Genomic DNA, 17,060 nt, shown 5'->3' on the forward strand with positions numbered 1-17,060 from the left:
TATCAGAGAAATGCAAATCAAAACCACTATGAGGTACCATTTCACACCAGTCAGAATGGCTGCGATCCAAAAGTCCACAAGCAATAAATGCTGGAGAGGGTGTGGAAAAAAGGGAACCCTCTTACACTGTTGGTGGGAATGCAAACTAGTACAGCCACTATGGAGAACAGTGTGGAGATTCCTTAAAAAACTGGGAATAGAACTGCCTTATGATCCAGCAATCCCACTGCTGGGCATACACACCGAGGAAACCAGAATTGAAAGAGACACATGTACCCCAATGTTCATCGCATCACTGTTTATAATAGCCAGGACATGTAAGCAACCTAGATGTCCATCAGCAGATGAATGGACAAGAAAGCTGTGGTACATATATACAATGGAGTATTACTCAGCCATTAAAAAGAATGCATTTGAGTCAGTTCTAATGAGGTGGATGAAACTGGAGCCTATTATACAGAGTGAAGTAAGCCAGAAAGAAAAACATTTAGGCTTTTAAATCAACATTTCTCCCGTCCAAGCATTAACCAGGCCTGACTCTGCCTAACTTCTAAGATCAGACAAGAGTGGACGTATTCCAGGTGGTATGAGCGTTGACTAAGCCAACATTTCTGCAAGTAATGTGAGATAGGAACTTTTTTTCAAACACAGAGTCAATATCCCCACACCACCTGCTGAATCATCAGCTATCTCTTGCCTGTTCATTTCAAATGCCAACTTTATCATATACAAAGTTTCCATTTATTGAGTGTATTTCCAGGCTCTCTGTTTTGATCCATTTGACAATGCCACACTTTTCCGATTGCTATAATTCTATAGTATGTTTTGATAAACAGTAGGGCAAGACCTCTGTTCCCTAATTTTTTCTTGGATGTTTGAAATCCATATTAAATTTCTTTACAAAAAAGCTGAGTTTCAAAGTCTATTGGTTTATATATTTCTTAATGTTAATCTCTAGTTTATGTACTGCTTCTCAGCATCTATGATGTCCAACACTATTATTTCATCTCAGATTCTGTTTGTTTATATAATAAAAATGGGGGAGTAGAAACACTATTGGTTGAGTAATTGGAGGACCTAGATTTGAAACCAGGACTTGCCGTCCACCAGGTCTATGACCTGGGAAACAGCATTTCCTCTTCCTGAGCCCCAGTCTGTCCATTTATAACACGGAGATAAGAAAAACCTGTCTTATGAGGTATTGTGAGGATTCTATAAGAGAAAGCAATGAAGATTTTATCAAAGCTCCTGTGTCACACTTGCAGAGCTACTAGAAGCTGCACACATGAAAAACAGGCTTAAATGTTTTAAATGCTATATAGTGTTTAATATCATTATTGGAGAAACCGGCTTAAATATTTCACAGCTGAATACGAGCTTGTCCTGGAACTGGGAGTCAATGTAGTCCTTGGTTTTTGGGCAATGGATATTCTGACAGCTTCACTGTATCCTGTGGCTTCTACTTTTAAGATGTTTGAGTGGTAAGCCCCAGGTCCAAATCTTTAGCTTTTCTCCCCAAGTCACAAAGGAAATCCCCGAATTTCAAAAACTGCTATCTGCCAAACTCAAATGGGCTATAGCTCTACCTGGGATGTCTTACAAGATTCCGAGAACACATAATGCAACACGTGGACAGGGCAAACCAAGGGGGCCAGAGTTTGCATCCCAAGAAAATTACCTTATGAAATGATCATTAGGAAACCAGTCATCTCGGTCTGTAAATAACTCCATGTACAGTAATGTAGTTGTCACTTCGTATTTGCTACTTCTCAACTAGAAGAAAAGGAAAATGCAAAAGTGTGAAAATAAGTCCATAAATATCCCTTAAGAGACTACTGAAAATTTAATTAACTGAGCAATTGAGCCAGACTTCTTTAAATTTAGATCTGAAATGTGAGGGGTTCCTTCAGAGCTTTCTTCTGGTTGGAATGGGGCAGGGCTGGCAGTGGGTGTAAAAGCAAAACAAAATAAAATGCTCTACTAAACTTTAACTCAGTAATGTTTCATCATTAAGGAAGTATTAAAAGGAAGAACAGTTCTGCCCTTTATAATCAGCGGAGCACACCAGAAAAACTGCACCCCAATGGGTCTATATTTCTCCAAGAAGTAGGATAGGGCCCAGTAAACAATTCCACTACATTAAAGAAACATCATGACCCCTACTAAGCACAAAGCACTAGGCAGTGTAGGAAATAAAATAGTGCCTAATGTGTGGCCCCTACCCTCCCAGATCCCAGAGTCCAGGGGCAAGTACAGATGTGCGGGTGCATGTGGATCACAAGGTCCACATGGCTGAGTCCCCAGGCTCAAGGCAATGGTCCCATGGGGAGGAGAGGGCAGAGGATGAGAAGATCTTCAACCATTGGGCCACATAACAGAAGTGGGAGGGGTGCTGAATCAAAGGGGTCCCGATGCAAGATGCACCCTGCTGCCACCTCGGGCTCTTCCCAGAGGCACACGGGGCCAGCCACGCCCACTGACAGCAGGGGAGGCAGGGTGGGAGAGTGTTCTGTCTTCCCTTCTCCTTTGGGAAGCAGGTCAGGGATGTGAACTCGGAGTTGGCTCTGCAGGTCAGGTCATCTCCCTTCCTTCCCTTCCTCTCTCTCCTTTTCCCTTCCCTTCCCCCTTCTCTTTCTTGCTCCTTTCCTTCCTTCTTCCCTCCTTCCATTCCTCCTTTTCTATCCCCCTCTCCTTCCCCCTAGCCTCCCCATCCTCATTCCCTTTCTATCTTCTTTCCTGCCACATCCCTCTCTCCCTTTCTTCCTCTCTGCTTGTTCTCTCTCACTCAGAAGCCCACATACCCCACTCACTCTCTGTCTGTGTCTGGCTTTTTCTTCAACATATCCAACAAACATACCACATAATAAACAGGCCACACAATTTCTATCTAGGGAAGGAACCATAGGTGCTTGAGGTTAGATTTTTGCCTATGCTGTCTTTACAGTACAGCTTTCACTATAGTCTTGTCCTGAGCTGGGAGGGATTTCAAGGAACTAGCACAGAATAATACAACAATGCAGTACTTTGTTTCCCCCCGGATAGATAGCTGTGTTGGCTCCATTGGGGGTGGAAGACGAAGGGAGGTGGTGCCAAGGCAGCAAACCCCTGTCTGGAGAAGTTCACGTGTTGGCTGATACAACATGAGAGTGTGTCTTAGAGGAGCTGAGACGTGAGGCACATTTTGGATACAGCACAAACAATTTTCTATCTGGGGAAGAGCAGACCTTGAGTTTTAAACCAAGGAAGGTTCATCTCTTCACTCCATCTCTGCCCTCCTGGAGCAGCCAGACCTTGAAACCTAAGGCACCTTGAATTGATCCTTGTGCTGCTTGAAATCATCCTATAAGCTCATCATCTTTCAGCCCTGCACTAATGTCAGGTTAGAGGACTCAGAAGCAGTGCCAGGAACACATTTATTCCCAGAGATTCTGGGCCAATATTGCCATAGAGATACTAGAAATTACCGCAGGATCTGGATATCTCACAAAGAGGCACCCGTCACCTCTTTGCAAAATATATCTTTGGGATGTTTCTAAATTGAATACTTTGAGCATCTACTTTAAGCATCTTTGGGATATTGGTGTCAATCTTGTGCCTCTAGGAAGCGGTACATTTCTTTAGGATTTATTATCATAGTTTGGGACAGCTGGCAAGAAATGTCTCCGCCAGTTTGTTGACAGCATTGAGCGACTAAGAGGCGTGCTCCTCAAGGAGGAGGCAAGCACACACAGAGCTCTAACTCTGTGCTGGGCACCGGGTGTTTTATGCTTCGTCCTCACATGAACCCCTTTGAGGGAGGCACAACTGGCATTCTCCTTTTATGGGCAAGGGAGCAGAGGGCAGAGAGGGGAAGCATTTTGTGCCTTGGAGCACACAGTCAGCCAGTGTAAGGCAGAATGCCAGGTCCATGAGGACAGAGATCTTTGGGGTTGTTTTCTTCCCCTGCTATATCCCAGGCTTCTGCACGGTGCCTGGCACATAGTAAATGCTCAGAAAATACTTTATGAGTTAATAAAGCAAGAGTGCAACATAAGCCCAGCAGTCTGGCTCTAGAGTCTGTACCCTTGTTACTGAGGGGGTCAGAATATGCCACCCCAAAACATGCCATTTTGGCGTAGGAGTTATTCTGAACTGAAGGTGACTGAAAAACAGATGTGGGGAAAGCACTCTACTCTCCCTGTCTCAAAGCAGGGCATAAACTTCCCTTTGTGAAGATGTGTCCCCTTCCTTCTCCCACACCAGGAACAGGAGACAACTTTTACTACTGGAGGCAGTTTCTACTTGAATCTGCACAAACAATTATCACTGACATCTCATCTTCAATTAGTTTCCCCCATATATTTACTTTCTCACACCTTACTGCCCCAGAAATCCAAACTCTTTTCCTTTGGCTTATCACTTCTTCACAAATGTACGGCTCTTTGTTTAAACAGTGCATAAGCTCTCAGGCCCTACTGTTTCTTTGGGTTTTCATGTTCTTTCTATGAGACCCTCAACATACACACACAAATGACAATGTACATCAAATAAAAATTATGTGCTTTTTATTCCGTTACTCTACCTTTGTTAGTTTAATCTACACAACCCTGATAATAAACCTAAGAGAGTTTTCCTCTCCAAAGCACACAATGCTATTTTTCTCTTCTCTGTCCTTCCTGTGTCTCCCCATCTTTTTTCTAGGCTGCTGCTGCTGCTGCTGCTAAATCACTTCAGTCATGTCCGACTCTGTGCGACCCCATAGACGGCAGCCCACCAGGCTCTGCTGTCCCTGGGATTCTCCAGGCAAGAACACTGGAGTGGGTTGCCATTTCCTTCTCCAATGCATGAAAGTGAAAAGTGAAAGTGAAGTTGCACAGTCGTGTCTGATTCTTTGCGAACCCATGGACTGCACCCTACCAGGCTCCTCCGTCCATAGGATTTTCCAGGCAAGAGTACTGCAGTGGAGTGCCATTGCCTTCTCTAGTGATTCTCAAACTTGAGCTTACATCAGAATTGCCTGAAGGGCTTCTTTGAGCACAGACTGCTGAGCCTCACCTTAGAGTTTCCGACCAGTATATCTAGGATGTATATTCTAGTATATCTGGAAATTTATGCTTTTAACAAGCTTCCTACAACTGCTGAGGCTACTGGTCTGGGGACCACACTTTGAGAACCTCTGCCCTAAGCCAAAAAATAATTCCTTTAAAGCTCTACATTTCTATGCAAACATTCTTTCCCTTTTTTCTACCAAACAAGGAAAGCTTATTGTGCTCATGATGCTGAGGGAAAGAAAGAATAACTGAAAATTTCCCCATCTCCATTTCAGCAGAAGCATAGACTAAAGCAAAAGGAGATATTGCTAGAGTAATAGCAAAGACCCATAACTTACAATGAGAGAACCTAAATTCAAGCCTTGGCCACTGGTCAAGTCAGTTGACCTCTCAGTTCCTCATTCTACAAAAGGAACATGTGGATAAATCCTGCCTTTTCTACATCCCCAGGCAGTTGTGAGAATTAAGGGATAAAACAAGGATAGCACTTTGCAGACTCTAAAGGACTATAGAACTAGTGTGTGTTGTTATGTAGTCAGCTCATAAAATCATAATGTTGGTCTTGAAACTAGAATTAACTCTGGTGGGTGATGGGTGAGTTCAGAAAGAAGTGTGGGCTCTCTTTATATACTGTATGGCTAAAACAGAATGAAACCATGAGATGTTTCCAAGTAGAACATGAAAATTAAAGCTATATACTTCCAGATGAAATATGCTTCATTATCACAGGCCAAACATAAAATAAATAGGGCAGAAATACAGCTATCCATTCCCATAAAGAACAGGGAGGAAATTTGGTGAACAATTCCTGAGTAACTTTAAATGCCTCTTCTATCTTTTTACTGCAGAGCCAAGAAGGGCAGAAAATTATGACAAACTAATTATTATGATGGATGGGGAGCCAGTCCCTAACGTTAGCTACACTGCTGGAGCAAAGAACAGTGCCACAGCTCACATACTTCAATAGGCAAGACACTCTAGATGATAATGGGCAATACAGATTAACAACATTATGTTAAAGCAGGATAATTACTCTTTTTCATTTCATGTCTTTCCCAAGAACCTGGTCCTGTGTTACATTTTTCTGTTCCTTGTTTCTAAGGTGCTATCTGTGTATATCAGGCAGGCTCCTCTCCTGCTAATTAAAGGTGATGTTGTGCTTGCTTTTCCTGCGGTCTCCAACAGCAGGGGTCCAGGGACCAAAGATTGATGAAAGCACTGCGAGGGAACCGCCCTTTCCGAAAGCAAGATGAGGTCGTGGCAAGATCAGGGATACAAAGTGAAAAGCTCTGCAGAAAATGAATTCTGCTTTTCTTTCTTTTTAAAGTGCTTTTCTGAGAATTTTAACAATGCATTCAGCAAGCTGGAGTGAAGGTGATGAGCTTTGAATTAAGAGGTGGGCATTTTTTACTTTGGTTGGAGATAAATTTCAGACAGCATCACATAATTAAGGAACCATTTAGTGACATAAAATAATAAATCCTCTCGTTCCTTCAGTCAGGTAGTCAGTCAGTCATAACCAGTATGTATTAAGCACTTGCCATGTGCTTGGCACTGGGGGACACCAGGGGACACAATAGTGTGGTGGACAATACAGACACGAGCCCTACGATTCCAAAGGGGGAGATAAAACAAAGATAGACAAATATGCAGAAAGGTTGCAACTTATACAAAATGCTATGAAGGAAACAAACACAGGGCTGAGATGGAGACTGACAGAGGGGCCTCCTTTAGGTAGGACACTCACAGATGGGGGGATTAACCAACACTAGAAGGACTAAAATGAGCTATGGATCCAAAGGAGAGGAGAATGATATCAGAAAGAGAGCAGCATTTGCAAGGTACAAAGCATGGAACACAGCTCATTTGCAGATCTAAAGGTCAATAAAGCTGAGGTGAGCAACCAGGAAGAGAAGCAAGGCACAGCTGCTGAGATACACAGGAACCAATTTTGGCAAGACCTTGTGGGTCCTTCTATGAGCAGGTGTGAAGTATGACACTTACTCTAGGTATAACAGAAACACATAGGAGGTTTTGGCCAGGAGGAGTGACGTGACGTTTTTTCTAAGTAGAATGGAGTAGCCCTCACAGTCAACAAAAGAGTCCAAAATGCAGTACTTGGGTGCGATCTCAAAAATGACAGAATGATCTCTGTTCGTTTCCAAGGCAAACCATTCAATATCTCAGTAACCCAAGTCTATGCCCCAACCACTATTGCTGAAGAGGCTGAAGTTGAAGAGTTCTATGAAGACCTACAGGACCTTCTAGAACTAACGCCAAAAAAGATGTGCTTTTCATCACAGGGGACTAGAATGCAAAAGTAGGAAGTCAAGAGATACCTGGAGTGACAGTTTGACCTTGGAGTACAAAACTAAGCATAGTAAAGGCTAACAGAGTTTTGCCAAAAGAACACACTGGTCATAGCAAACACCTTCTTCCATAAACACAAGAGATGACTCTACACATGGACATCACCAGATGGTGAATACTGAAATCAGATTGATCATATTCTTTGCAACCAAAGATGGAGAAGCTGTATACATTTAGCAAAAACAAGATCAGGAGCTGACTGTGGCTCAAATCATGAACTCCTTATTGCCAAATCTAGACTTAAACTGAAGAAAGTAAGGAAAACCACTAGACCATTCAGGTATGACCTAAATCAAATCCCTTACAATTATATAGTGAAAGTGACAAATAGATTCAAGGGATTAGATCTGATAGAGTGCCTGTAGAACTATGGACAGAAGTTCATGACATTGAACAGAAGGCAATGATCAAGACCATCCCCAAGAAAAAGAAATGCAAAAAGGCAAAACGGTCATCTAAGGAGGCCTTACAAATAGCTTAGAAAAGAAGAGAAGCAAAGGGCAAAGGAGAAAAGGAAAGATATACCCATTTGAATGCAGAGTTCCAAAGAATAGCAAGGAGAGATAAGAAAGCCTTCCTCAGTGATCAATGCAAAGAAATAGAGGAAAAGAACAGAATGGGAAAGACTAGAGATCTCTTCAAGAAAATCAGAGATACAAAGGTAACATTTCATGCAAAATAGGCACAATAAAGGACAGAAATAGTATGCACCTAACAGAAGCAGAAGATATTAAGAAGAGGTGGCAAGAATACACAGAAGAACTCTACAAAAAAGATCTTCATGACCCAGATAACCACAATGGTGTGATCATTCACCTAGAGCCAGACATTTGGAGTGTGAAGTCAAGTGGGCCTTAGGAAGCATTATTCGACAAAGCTAGGGGAGGTGATGAAACTCCAGGTGAGCTATTTCAAATCCTAAAAGATGATGCTGTTAAAGTGCTGCGCTCAATGTGCCAACAAATTTGGAAAACTCAGCAGTGGCCACAGGACTGGAAAAGGTCAGTTTGCATTCCAATCCCAAAGAAAGGCAACGCCAAAGAATGTTCAAACTACCATAAAATTGCACTCATCTCATATATAGCAGAGAAATGCTCTAAATTCCCCAAGCAAGGCTTCAACAGCATGTGAAATGTGAACTTCCAGATGTTCAAGCCAGATTTAGAAAAAGCAGAGGAACCAGGGATCAAATTGCCAACATCTGCTGGATCACAGAAAAATCAAGAGTTCCAGAAAAACATCTACTTCTGCTTTATTGACTATGCCAAAGCCTTTGACTTTGTGGATCACAACACACTGTGGAAAATTCTTAAAGAGATGGAAATACTAGACCACCTGACCTGCCTCCTGAGAAGCCTGTATGCAGGTCAAGAAGCAACAGTTAGAACCAATCATGGAAAAACAGACTGGTTCCAAATTTGGAAAGGATTACATCAAGGTTGTATATTATCACCCTGTTTATTTAGCTTATATGCAGAGTACATCATGTGAAATGCTGGTCTGGATAAAGCACATGCTGGAAACAAGACTGCTGGGAGAAATATCAATAACCTCATATATGCAGATGACACCACCCTTATGGCAGAAAGCTAAGAGGAACTAAAGAACCTCTTGATGAAAGTGAAAGAGGAGAGTGAAAAAGCTGGCTTAAAACTCAACATTCAAAAAACTAAGATCATGGCATCCAGTCTCATCACTTCATGGAAAATAGATGGGGAAAAACAGGAAACAGTGACTGCCTTTCTATTCTTGGGTTCCAAGATCACTACAGATGATGACTGCAGCCATGAAATTAAAAGACACTTGCTCCTTGGAAGAAAAGCTATGACAAACCTAGACAGTATATTAAAAAGCAGAGACATTGCTTTGCGGAAAAAGATCTGTCTAGTCAAACCTATGGTTTTTCCAGTAGTCATGTATGGATGTGAGAGTTGGACTATAAAGAAAACTGAGCATCAAAGCATTGATGCTTTTGAACTGTGGTGTTGGAGAAGACTCTTGAGAGTCCCTTGGACTGCAAGGAGAGCCAGAAAGTCCATCCTAAAAAAAAAAAAATCAGTCCTGAGTATTCATTGGAAGGACTGATGCTGAAGCTGAAGCTCTAATACTTTGGCCATCTGATGTGAAGAACTGACTCGTTGGAAAAGACCCTGGTGCTGGGAAAGATTGAGGGGAGGAGGAGAAGAGAATGACAGAGGATGAGATGTTTGGATGGCATCACCAACTCCTGGACATGAGTGTGAGCAAGCTCTGGGTGTTGGTGATGGACAGGGAATCCTGGCGTGCTGCAGTCCATGCGGTTGCAGAGTCAGACACAACTGAGCAACTGAACGGAACTGATTCAATGGTGAAAGAGTACGCAGTGGACGCGGTGAGCCACTAGGGGGCAGTAGTTCAAGTAAGAGATGCTGATGGCGGTGGTGAAAATGCAGGTAGCCAGGGAAACTGAAGGTAAATTTGGTGACAGGCTTGATGGGACCTGTTGATGGATTGAGTAGAGGTGGGAATCATGATACAGGAGAACCATAGATGACCTGAAGGTTGCTGCCTTCACTGATGGGTTGAATGGCAGCATCTTTTATTGACCTTGGCTAGAAACAGATTCTTGGGGAAGAAACTAAATTTCCAGGGTGGAAATTTCTCACTGATCTTGGAGTCTGAAGACACTATCAGTGCTCTGACAGGGTGTATACATTCCTATGGATCTTAGGCCACTCTCATTCCACACAAAACAGTATCATGAGAAGCTAGAAATGGCTGGAAATGCAGTTTGCTGGCTGGTCCTAGGAACGTGTCCCAGGCTGACTTACGAGGTGCCTCCCCACAACTCGCAGCAGCCACCTTTCACAAAGATGCCACCCACAGTGGCGGTGCAGTATTTCAGCCCAACATCCTGGCAAAAACATGGGAAGCAGACACGCAAAACTCTGGGCCATGTTTCTACCTCAGAAACTGTATTAATAACAGTTTTTAATACTTTATCTCACATTATAACTTACAGTGTATTTTAAGACAGTACCTCTAAAACTTCAGTGTGCAGATAAATTACTTTGACATTTTGTTAAAGATTCTGATTGAGTAGATCCAGTGTGGGGCCCGAAATTTTGTGTTTCTGACAAGCTCCTGAGTGCTGCTTAGGCCAACAACCTACAGATGACACTGGAATAGCACCACTGCGAGGGATTGGGGGCAGGAGGAGAAGGGGACGACAGAGGATGAGATGGCTGGATGGCATCACCGACTCGATGCATATGAGTTTGGGTGAACTCCGGGAGTTGGTGATAGACAGGGAGGCCTGGCATGCTGCAATTCATGGGGTTGCAGAGTCAGACACGACTGAGCAACTGAACTGAACCGAACTGAATGTACCTTATTTTTCACAGTCTTCAGGAAAGCTTAACCATCTTTATTGTACAGATGAAAAAACTAACATTCAGAGAGTTTTAAAAATAAATGTTGTCTAAACAAATAGTCAATAAGACCTAGAATGTAAACCACAGTTCAGTAAGACTAGTTATAATTAGAAAATTCTGTGAGCTTATAGAGATTTTGGTGATGCTGGTGGTAAAGAACCCACCTGCCAATGCAGAAACATAAGAGATGTGAGTTTGATCCCTGGGTCGGGAAGATCTCCTAGAAGAGGGCATGGCAATCCACCCCAGTATTCTTGCCTGGAGAATCCCATGGACAGAGTAGTCTGGTAGGCCATAGTCCATAGGGTTGCAAAGAGTTGGACATGACTGAAGTGACTTAGCACACACAATCCTTATTTAGTCAAAATGTCATTTGGCAAACAGGTAAAAGAAAGAACTATTTAAATTATAAGTGATCCATTTATTTGCCTGCATATCAATTCAGGAAAAATAAAATAATGTGTGAAATTAACTATATTTAACAGATATCTTTGTGTGTGTATAATTTTAATTATTTTAACTGAGATATAACTTACATACATTAAAATGCTCAAGTGTGAAATGTTTAGCTGCATTTTATTCATTTTGAAATGAGGCAAAATTTATATATGTTAAAATGTATGGATCTAAAGTATAGTTCAGTTCAGATTCAATTTCTCAGTTGTGTTCAATTCTTTGCGACCCCATAGACTGCAGCATGCCAGGCCTCCCTGTCCATCACCAACTCCCAGAGTTTACTCAAACTCATGTCCACTGAGTCAGTGATACCATCCAACCATCTCATCCTCTGTTGTCCCCTTCTCCTCCCGCCTTCAATCTTTCCCAACATCAGGGTCTTTCCAAATGAGTCAGCTCTTCACATCAGGTGGCCAAAGTATTGGAGTTTCAGCTTCAGCATCAGTCCTTCCATTGAATATTCAGGACTGATTTGCTTTATAATGGACTGGTTGGATCTTCTTGCAGTCCAAAGGACTCTCAAGAGTCTTCTCCAACACCACAGTTCAAAAGCATCAGTTCTTTGGTGCTCAGCTTTCTTTATAGTCCAACTCTCACATCCATACATGACTTTGGAAAAATCATAGATTTGACTAGATGGACCTTTGTTGGCACAGTAATGTCTCTGCTTTTTAATATACTGTCTAGGTTGGTCATAACTTTTCTCCAAGGAGTAAGCATCTTTCAATTTCATGGCTGCAATCACCATCTGCAGCGATTTTGGAGCCCCAAAATAAAGTCTGTCACTGTTTCCCCATCTATTTTCCATGAAGTTATGAGACCAGATGCCATGAGCTTAGTTTTCTGAATGTTGAGTTTTAAGCCAACCTTTTCACTCCCTTCTTTCACTTTCATCAAGAGGCTCTTTAGTTCTTCTTCACTTTCTGCCATAAGGATGGTGTTATCTGCATATCTGAAGTTATTGATGTTTCTCCCAGCAATCTTGATTCCATCTTGCGCTTTATCCAGCTGGCATTTTGTATGATGTACTCTGCATATAAGTTAAATAAGCAGGGTGACAATATACAGCCTTGACGTACTCCTTTTTCCTATTTGGAACCGTTTGTTTCTTGTCCAGTTCTAACTGTTGCTTCCTGACCTGCATACAGATTTCTCAGGAGGCAGGTCAGGTGGTCTGGTATTCCCATCTCTTTAAGAATTTTCCAATTCTCTTTAAGAATTTTCTAAAGTATAGCCACCCCCCTAAAACAAGATATAGAGCATTCCCATCATCCAAGACAGGTCCATCATGTCCCTTTCTAGTCAGTGATAAATTTAGTCTGTTGTTAGACTTCATATGATTGAAACTGTATAGTTCATACAGTCACCTGGTATCCACAGTTTCTGCACTGGCAGATAGTGTACTTTATTTATGATCCATGGTTGACTGAATCTGCAGATGTGGAACCTAGTAGGAAGGAGGACCAACTGTTGGACCTTGAAAATCCACAAACTTTTGGTATCCAGGCTGGTCTTGGTCCCAATCCCCCCTTGGATATCAAAGGACACCCGCACTTCTCTGTTCTGACTTCTTTCACTCCACATAACATTTTCAGGTTCATAAGCAGTATTTTTTATCCAGAACTATGCCAACTCTCATTATACAATACCTGTAGTTTGCTTTCACCATGACTTCATGGTTCTCCCACAGTGAGAGTTTTCCCATTTGAGACTAAAATGATAGAAATTGCCCATCTAGCAACCACTGAACATTTGATTGTAATAATAAAGTCTGGCCAAACGTTATTGTTGAGTTTAAAAAAACACCTTTGAAGCTAGTTTATTTTCTTTTGCTGACTGGCTTTGTGAGTTACTTAATTGCACATTCTGGATTTTCTCATAGTGCCTCTTAACACTGAACACTCTAAAACAAGAAATTTTCTCAAGCAAAAATGAACAGCGATAGTGGCAACGTCTTTAAGACAAAGAAGTATTATTCAGTATACTTGCATTCAAACATGCAATTTTCCTCAACCTACTTTTTTTATTCTTGGCAGCAGTCCTAGCAAAGGTAGACATTTTATTGAGAAAAACACACACACAGCCAGAATCAGATTCCAGCCGCCTGCCAGCTAACCTCGCTAATAAATGTTCCTCTGTTAGCTACACCGGCCAATAGATAATGAGGCTGTTGATCAGCTTCTGACCTCTGGGACCCAAGTCTAACTGAGTCTTCTTACTACCTTGGTTTCTGTATCTCTGAGATGTAAGAGTTCCAGAAATTAGATTGCAGACCACGCCTTTAAGATTGGGACTTCCCTGGTGATCCAGTGGTTGAAAATCCACCTGCCAATGCAGGGCACACAGGTTTGATGCCTGGTCCGAGAAGATCCTTAAGTCTATGTGCTACAACCACTGAGCCTGTGCACCTGGAACCTGTGCCCTTCAACAATGGTAGCTACCACAGTGAGAAGCCTGCGCACAACTACAGAGTATCCCCCACTTGCCACAGTAGAGAAAGCCCATGCAGCAAAAGAGACCTCGCCCAGTCAAAAATGAATAAATAAAAATATGTTAAAATAAAATAAGGCTGAGGCCTAAACTCTAATGCTCCAGTCAACATCTGCAGCTCCTTTTCAGCAGGGATGTCTATTCCATTGCACACACTGATGGCAGGAGTACTTAGTGCATGTAGGGAATAGGCAGGAGCACCTGCATTTGGTCCCTCCCATGCACCTGATGTCAGGGCCTATCACTTTGAAAACTGGGTTTGAGAGAAATTTTTGTTTAGGTAGGAATTTGTTTTCACTTCAGTTTTTATTTTTCATCTCTGAGAATGGGTGGTAAAATCATATTTCTCTGTTTATCATGTAAGCTTGGGGATAAACTGCTATAGAAGCTAGTTAGGTAATACTGAAGAATTTTAGGAGAGTAGAAAATGTGAAACTGTCTGTTTGTAATTGGAAGCTTGCCCTAAAAGGCACATAATGGCATGTCCAAGGGGATAAACATTCTGCCTTTGTATTCCCTATACCTAGCCCAAGGCTGGGCATAGAGAGATATTCAATAAATACTTGTGGAATCAAGGGCGTTTTGTATGTCCAAAATAAAGGAAAATAGCACAGGTCTTTTAAAAGGAGCAATAAGGCAGACACTCCTCTCACTGACAAAGTACAGAATAATTATGGAAGAAGCAGGAAGACAGGAAAAATACACTTTGTGGAAAAAATGTTTATGTCAAGAAAATTTCTAAGTGAGTCTAATGCTTTGTAAGACAAAAAAAAAATCAAGCTATAAGGTTTATGCTTTTTACTCAGTTTCAAATTTAAACATTCATAGTATATGATTTTATCATGTATAATTAGAGTGACAGTCACATACAGATTTATTCAGTACTGTTGAATGGAAAAGAGCTCCAACAGTCATTCACTAATATTAAAACCACACTTAGGTATTAGAGGCTTAATCAAGAAATGATCACCTTTCTCATGAATACTGTTGTTGATGGTGCAAGTTGTCAAAGATGTGAAGAAATACTATTTTGAATAGCAAGTTGTGTTTCTAACTTTAAAAAGTGATAGTTTCATCTGCCACATTTTGACTAACTTTGCTTGATCTAGTCCTGTGTTTTTCCTGCATGGCCAATGTATCAACTGAGGCAGGGACATGGTGGAGAAGGAACAAGGGGGAGCACATGCCTTGTGTCTGTTTCTCCAACACACAAGCAAACCCTTACCAGCTTCCAGGCCCATGCATTTTATTTTCTCTCTCCCTGAAATGCCCCATTCCCAGCACTTCATGGGACCAGCTCACTGTCATCCTTTAAGTTCTTCCTGGAGAACCCCATGGACAGAGGAGCCTGGTGGGCTACAGTTCATAGAGTCACAAAGAGTCAGATGTGACTAAAGCGACTTCATACGCACATATATATGTAAGTTCTTGCTCTAGTGTTTTCCTCAGAAAGGCACTCCCTGACCACTCTCTGTCTACAGTGGCTGTGTTTAGTGGCCCTCCACCTCATCACATTCAACTGTTCAGTTATTCTCTGTTGACTTGTTAATTGTCTATTTCCTTCATTTGAATGGAAGCTCTCTGAGGCCAAGGACTGTCTCAAGAGTCAGCACACAGTGGGCACCCAATAAATATTTGAAGAAGAAATGAATAAATGTATGAACTCACCACTTCTATTTATAAAACACTTTAAGTGCACACAATGTGAAGAATCAGCATAAGGCTATTTCTAAACCTAGCCTCCCAAAGCTTAGTGGAGACAGAAGGCAATTAGTTGCAATCTTGCAGGTTCTTTGGCTATTTCTTTCCATTCCCATTGGTGATGGGATAGTTATACAGTAGAGAGCAGCTCAGACAACATGGGTTTGGCTCACATGAGAAACTCAGGTGGAAATAAAAGGGCTGCTTCTCTGCTGTTTCTGGCAGAGTTCATATAAGGTACTATGCCATAACTCATAGTGACGTCTAATAGTCTGTAGTCAACTCTGTAGACACCTCAGAGGTTGAGAAGCCAGAAGATGTGCTACAGAAGGTTAAAGTGAGGTGCCTGTGACATTAGCCTTTTATTCAAAGTGCCTAGAACATCTAAATACATTCATAGTAGTTTTTTCTTTTTGCTACATTAATTCTCATAGTAATTCATATTCATTATATAAAACTGAAAAAAATTCCCCAAAGCATTAAGATATCCAAAGAAGACTATCATAACATATTTCCATAATGTAGTGTGACTTTCAGAGAAGGCAATGACAACCCACTCCAGTACTCTTGTCTGGAAAATCCCATGGATGGACGAGCCTGGTAGGCCACAGTCCTTGGGGCTGCTAAGAGTCGGACACGACTGAGCGACTTTACTTTCACTTTTCACTTTCATGCATTGGAGAAGGAAATGGCAACCCACTCCAGTGTTCTTGCCTGGAGAATCCTAGGGACGGGGGAGCCTGGTGGGCTGCCGTCTATGGGGTCGCACAGAGTTGGACACGACTGAAGTGACTTAGCAGTAGCAGTAGCAGCAGTGTGACTTTGCAATGAGAACATCTAAATTTCAATACCATTTTGGCTACTTATTGGTTTTGTGATTAGGACAGATTGCAAATGGTCACAAATTTTTCCCATCCCTATATGCAAGCCCCATGCAACATGACTATGCCACTCTTATAATCAAGAGGTGAGATCTATTTCTCCACCCCTTGAATAAGAACTTGGTCCAGCATGGTTTACTTTATGTAACCAATAGGATATTAACAAACATAACACCAGCAGAAACTTGAAAAATTCTTGGGTATCTGGATTTGGCCACTCATGGGAATTCCTCTACCACCATGTCAACAGGCCTAGGTTGGCATCCTGGAGGATGAGTGACCACTCAGAGTGAGGACCAGCTGTCCCAAAGTCCCAGTGAATGCCCAGAGGTGAGAGTCTGGCCATCTTTGACCATTCAGCCCATGCCAGGTCATCTCAGTCCAGAAGAATCACAGTCAAGCCAAAGAATTATGCCAAATAGTGTTCATTGTTTTAAAACACATATATTTTGGTAGCAGAAACTAAATACTACAATGATTCTGGACAAATCACTTAATCTCTTTAAGCCTCAGTTTCCTAATCTATAAAAAAAGATAAACAAAACATACTTCCCATAGGCTTTGCTTCAAATACTAAATGAGAATAAATCTATCTAAAGAAACAAAAGACGTATATATAGAAAACTATAAAACATTGATGAAGGAAATCAAAGACAAATAAATGGAGAAATATGCCATGTTCATGGATTGGAAGAATCAATATAGTGAAAATGAGTATA

General features: G+C 41.7%; 1 long non-coding RNA gene across 1 annotated transcript in view; it reads right to left on the reverse strand.

The window, feature by feature from the left end:
• Positions 1 to 1,673: 1,673 nt before the first annotated feature.
• Positions 1,674 to 17,060, reverse strand: part of LOC138984737 (uncharacterized) — a 336,274-nt gene continuing 320,887 nt past the window's right edge. Inside the window, exon 6 of the long non-coding RNA XR_011462021.1 lies at positions 1,674 to 1,773. This is a non-coding gene — a long non-coding RNA (uncharacterized lncRNA). The remainder of the gene's footprint in view (positions 1,774 to 17,060) is intronic.

The sequence above is a fragment of the Bos mutus genome, chromosome 22, assembly GCF_027580195.1.
Source record: "Bos mutus isolate GX-2022 chromosome 22, NWIPB_WYAK_1.1, whole genome shotgun sequence".
NCBI lineage: Eukaryota > Metazoa > Chordata > Mammalia > Artiodactyla > Bovidae > Bos > Bos mutus.